Below are 6,000 nucleotides of genomic sequence, written 5' to 3'. Positions count from 1 at the left end.
ATAAGGTTGCTGGTTCAAGCCTCACCACCACCACTGTTGGGCCCCTGAGCAAGGTCCTTAACCCTCAGTTGCTCAAATTGTATTCGGTGTAGTCATAATTGTAAATCGCTTTGGATAAAAGTGTCTGCTAAATGCTGAAAATGTATATGTAAATATCCAACCAACAGCACCCCGTGGGCAGTGTCCTGTGACCACTGATAAAGGTCTAGAAGATGACCAACTCAAACAGCAGCAATAGATAGTCGTCTCTGACTTTACATCTACAAGATGGACCAACTAGGTAGGCGTGGACAGTGCAGACATCCCAAGTCTCCCGGAAGTTCCGGGAGTCTCCCGCATATACATAGCGGCTCCCTGATGCCCGCAAGTCAGATAATATCTCCCGGAATCTAGAATGAGCGGCCAAGAGCGACACACATGCGCGCACGCATTAAATCCGTTATCTGATATACAATCTAGCGCACTGTGTAGGGAACATAATTAATTATGTAATACACTATCTAGTGGACTATGTAAAGAACACAAATCATCATCTAGTTATACTTTCTAGTGCACTATGTAGTGAACATGAATGCGTTATTTAATACACTATCTAGTGCACTATGTAGGGAACAAAAATCCGTGATTTAATATACAATCTAGTGCACTGTGTAGGGAACATAAACCAATTGTCTAATTCACTATCTGGTGCACTACGTAGGGAACATAAATTCATATCTAAAATACTATCTAGTGCACTATGTAGGGAACATAAATCCGTTATCTGATATACAATTTAGTGCACTATGTAGGGAACCTAAATTCCTTAACTAATACGCTACCTAAAGCATTATGTAAGAAACATAAGTCTATTATCTAGTACACTATCTAGTGCACTAAGTAAGGAACATAAATGATTTTCTAATACACTATCTAGTGCACTATGTAGGGAACATAAATCTATTATCTTTCACACCCTCTAGTGCACTATGTAGTACACATTAATGTGTTTGTGACACGAACAGTTAGCTTAGTAGCTCAGTTAGCAGCTCCTAAAAGTTCTGTTATCACCCATAACCTTTGGTGTGTGCGAGAGGTTTTTTTTGGCTTGGGGGGTCGGGTCGAGGTCTGGGTCCGGGGGTACCTCCCTGAAATGAGTTTTTGCAACTTGGGAAGTCTGACAGTGAGTGGACACTGTACTTAAAAACTCCAGCAGCGCTGCTGTGTCTGATCCACTCATACCAGCACAACACACACTAACACACCACCACCATGTCAGTGTCACTGCAGTGCTGAGAATGATCCACCACCTAAATAATACCTGCCCTGTAGTGGTCCTGTGGGGGTCCTGACCCATGAAGAACAGGGTGAAAGCAGGTTAAAAAGTATGCAGAGAAACAGATGGACTACAGTCAGTAATTGTAGAACTACAAAGTGCTTCTCTATGGTAAGTGGAGCTGATAAATGGACAGTGAGTGTGACACACACACCTACACAATGTATACAATGTGTACATCTATCGGTGGACTGTGGCAGTTGCCGGAAGCCCGACCGGGCGCAGTAAATATTTAACCATAATGCCGTGCGATAGGCTGACAAGTGGATCCAAGATGGCGTAGAAAGTAAAGCTAGGTAAGTGCAGACTTCCTCTTGGATATTTTACCTCTGTTTACTACAAAATAGGTAAATTATGTATATTTTACTCTGCTATTAGTAAGATAGACAGCTGGAAGTTTATTATTCGTATAAAAATAAATGCGCAATGTGTTCAGCTGCAGAATTCTCACATACACAATAACGCCAGATCCGCAACACTCAAGCTAACCATGGCTAATATTAGCCTGCTAGTTATCGCTAGCTAGCGCGCTAAATGTGCTCGTTTACACGTCTTGCCACTTTTAAACCCGGCATTAGTGCTTCCTTTTGGGAATGCTGTGTAACACACCAGCTTGGTAGAGTTTGTAGGCATTGAGGGCCATTGTGCCAGACAGTGCGTAAATACAAATACGGGGGCGTCGATAGCTCAAGGCCATGTAGAGCGCTCGGCTAGCAGTTTCTTTCCCACCCGTTTCGCGCATCCTAATCCCGCCTGCTTTGCAACGACTGGCTGCCAATATCCCGCCTCCTCGCTGCGATTGGTTCAGAGAGGAATACACACAACAGGAGTGTGGATGACTCCACACAGAAGGCGGGATCTGTCTCAATAGAGGTGGGATTAAAACTCAGCTTAGTTGGCGACATCACAGTTCGGTAAAGCAGATTTTCACATCTGCTCACTTTCTGCGTGAGGAGCAGTGGATGAAGTGCAGGATACCAGACACCCAGGCTGGTTTAGACTGGCATCTTATGAGGTTGGTTTATTGTGCCAGTTTGTTTCTCACCTGATGACGGAGCGCAACACGCACTCAGACGGGACATCTATTATTAACTGAGCCCCAATCCAAATATAGGTCCTTTGTGTTTTTCTTACCCCCCGTGTCGCCTTTTTTGGTAAGATCGGGTCATTAAAAGTGTGGGTTTAAACTGGACGACATTGGGACTTGGCATTCGACACCCCCTATAATGTGTAAACGTGGTTTGGTATTATTCCTCTTCAAAAACAGCCAAGATCACGTGTGATCAGTAGCCCAGTCTTGTTGTTATTCTTGTATTCGATCACTTTCATTTCATTTTCATCAACCTTCTTTACTGTTCAGGGTTGCGGCAGCTCGGAGTCCTCCGCTAAACACTGTGTTCAAGGTAGCGACACCCTGGATAGGGCAGCGACACCCTGGATAGGGCGCCAATCCATTGCGGGGCACCGGGCATCCGTTCCCCAAACATAGCCAATCATGTCTCTGTAGGCGTCCAGCTGGCTGCTAGCACAGTACAAGGCAGCAACACCCTGGATAAGGCAGCAACGCCCTGGATAGGGCAGCAACACCCTGGATAGGGCGCCAATCCATTGCGGGGCACCGGGCATCCGTTCCCCAAACATAGCCAGTCACGTCTCTGTAGACGTCCAGCTGGCTGCTAGCACAGTACAGGGCAGCAACATTCTTAATATGGCAGCAACATCCTGGATAGGGCAGCAACACCCTGGATAGGGCAGCAACACCCTGGATAGGGCAGCAACACCCTGGATAGGGCGCCAATCCATTGCGGGGCACCGGGCATCCGTTCCCCAAACATAGCCAGTCACGTCTCTGTAGACGTCCAGCTGGCTGCTAGCACAGTACAGGGCAGCAACATTCTTAATATGGCAGCGACACCCTGGATAGGGCAGCGACACCCTGGATAGGGCAGCGACACCCTGGATAGGGCGCCAATCCATCACAGCCATTCGTTCCCCAAACATAGCCAATCACGTCTCTGTAGACGTCCAGCTGGCTGCTAGCACAGTATAGGGCAGCAACACTCTGAATATGGCAGCAACATCCTGGATAGGGCAGCGACACCCTGGATAGGACCAGATAGACTCGCCTGCGATTCCAGTTGGTGATAATGGTGTAGTGTCAAACCCCCTATCGCCGATCAGTCGTGTAGTGTGAAAGCCAAGCCGACTTGAAGGACTCCCGATTACAAGAGATCCAGTCGTGTAGCGTGAACTGTACAGCGACCTGACGACTTGCAAAGTCATGTAGCGTGAACTTGGCATTAATGTCTTCAAAAGACGATTAAAAACCCACCTCCTTATCTCTTTAACACTTGATTCCTGAGAACTAACATGTACTTACGGTCTTATTTATTTCTTATTTCTATTGTTTGATTAGTGATGTCGGATAAAACGCTATTTAAATTTCATTCCAACAGCTTCCAGTTGAGAGTTAAGCTACAGTCTGTACAGAGTAAGAAGGGCACACAAGGTTTCTTCTCGCCGCTGCTGCTATTTTCAAACACGACTATTTGTATTTGTGTGGTCGCCAGGGCCAAGATTCGAACACTCGAGGTCCAGCAGGACAAGGTCGTGTGCTTAGTGCATTAGATCGCTGGGCAACTTTACCACCCTTATGAAGATTTTTTAAATATTCATTTATGTTCGACAGTGGTCAGGCCAGCTGTAGCCTAGTGGTTAAGGTACTGGACCAGTGATCGGAGGGTTGCTGGTTGCTGCTGTTGGGCCCTTGAGCAAGGTCCTTAACCCTCAATAGCTCAGACTGTATACTGTAACTGTACTGTAAGTCGCTTTGTATTCTCTCATTGTAATGCTTTCTTTGAGCCCTATATCAAGATTGAGTTTTAGCTGCAGATCACAGCATGTCATGGTTGCTGATGTAAAACATGAAATGGGAAGTAATGTGTGAGTTTCCACAAATCACGAGATTTGAACCTCAAGCCATTTTCGGACTGACTAGAGATTATAGAGTATTTCATAAAAAAAACAACATTGACAACTGTTATACACCGATCGGCCATAACATTAAAACCACCTCCTTGTTTCTACACACACTGTCCATTTTATCAGCTCCACTTATCAGCTTCCATATAGAAGCACTATGTAGTTCTACAATTACTGACTGTTAGCCCCCTTTTATGCTGTTCTTTAATGGTCATGACTCTCCCAGGACCACTACAGAGCAGGTATTATTTAGGTAGTGGATCATTCTCAGCACTGCAGTGACACTGACATGGTGGTGGTGTGTTAGTGTGTGTTGTGCTGGTATGAGTGGATCAGACACAGCAGCGCTGCTGGAGTTTTTAAACACCTCACTGTCACTGCTGAACTGAGAATAGTCCACCAACCAAAAATATCCACCCAACGGCGCCCGGTGGGCAGCGTCCTGTGACCACCGACGAAGGTCTAGTAGATGACCAACTCAAACTGCAGCAATAGATGAATCTACAAGGTGGACCAACTAGATAGGAGTGTCTAATAGAGTGGACAGTGAGTGGACTGATGTGTCTGATCCACTCATACCAGCACAACACAGACTAACACACCACCACCATGTCAGTGTCTACAGGGCTGAGGATGACCCACCACCTAAATAATCCCTGCTCTGTAGTGGTCCTGTGGGGGTCCTGACTATTGAAGAACAGCATGAAAGGGGGTAACAAAGCATGTAGAGAAACAGATGGACTACAGTCAGTAATTGTAGAACTACAAAGTGCTCCTATATGGTAAGTGAAGCCGATAAAATGGACAGTGAGTGTAGAAATAAGGAGGTAAGTAAATGGGAGAACATGCAAACTCCACACAGAAAGGACCCGGAACGCTCCACTTGGGAATCAAACCCAGGACCTTCTTGCTTTGAGGCAACAGTGCTACCCACTGAGCCACCGTGCCGCCCCGTGATTTAATCTATCAATACATTCCATGGAAGTGTACTTGGGATCATTGTCCTCTTCAAAATTCCTTTGTGTTTTGGTGAATCCACGATGCCAGTCACATGGTCAAGATTGCCAGTTCCTGCAGCAGATAAACATCCTCGCATTATCACTGATCCACCTCCATGCATGACCATGGAAATAGTATTCTTCTGGTCATAAGCCTCACTTTTCAAGCACCAGACCAGCTGCTGATCTACACGGCTAAACAGTTCCGGTTCCGTTCTTTTATTCGACACACTATTGATCTGTGTTCCAGAACTTAGTGGCACGCATTATGAAGTCCTTTGTTTTTAAGCGAGCTTATTTTTCTTGAGATCACTGTCGGCTGTTTGTGGACGTCTGGCACCGCAACCATGTGTTTCTCTTCCATCTCTAGTAGGAACCTTTATCTAGGAACCACTGCTCCTAATTCCTAACTGTGCTCAACGTTTTTGTGTCACGGACTCTGCCCACTTCAGGTCGCCAAAGTTCACCCAGCCTCCTGTCGCCAGAAATTGCCAGGTCTAATTGAAAATGAATGACAGCCTAGTCGGAACGTCTGGTCAGGTTAAATTCGGACTGCTTATTTCTGGGTGACAGTCAATCCGCTGTTGTTTCTTCCGTCTGGCACCAGGAGATCAATAATAAGAGACAAAAGTTTATATACATAAATTCATATACTGTTTATACTGGGTGTAAATAATTGTGAGTTGAAGCTAAAGAAGATCATAA

The 6,000-nt window shown here is 45.6% G+C and overlaps 1 protein-coding gene across 2 annotated transcripts in view; it reads left to right on the top strand.

Moving 5' to 3' along the window:
* The first annotated feature begins 1,577 nt into the window (after positions 1–1,577).
* Positions 1,578–6,000, top strand: part of helz (helicase with zinc finger) — a 65,220-nt gene continuing 60,797 nt past the window's right edge. For both annotated transcript variants that reach the window (XM_063018460.1, XM_063018459.1), the window contains exon 1: positions 1,578–1,611. The gene's annotated coding sequence lies outside the window, so the exon portion shown is untranslated. The remainder of the gene's footprint in view (positions 1,612–6,000) is intronic.

The sequence above is a fragment of the Trichomycterus rosablanca genome, chromosome 22, assembly GCF_030014385.1.
Source record: "Trichomycterus rosablanca isolate fTriRos1 chromosome 22, fTriRos1.hap1, whole genome shotgun sequence".
Lineage (NCBI taxonomy): Eukaryota > Metazoa > Chordata > Actinopteri > Siluriformes > Trichomycteridae > Trichomycterus > Trichomycterus rosablanca.
This window is presented reverse-complemented; position numbering and strand designations above follow the sequence as displayed.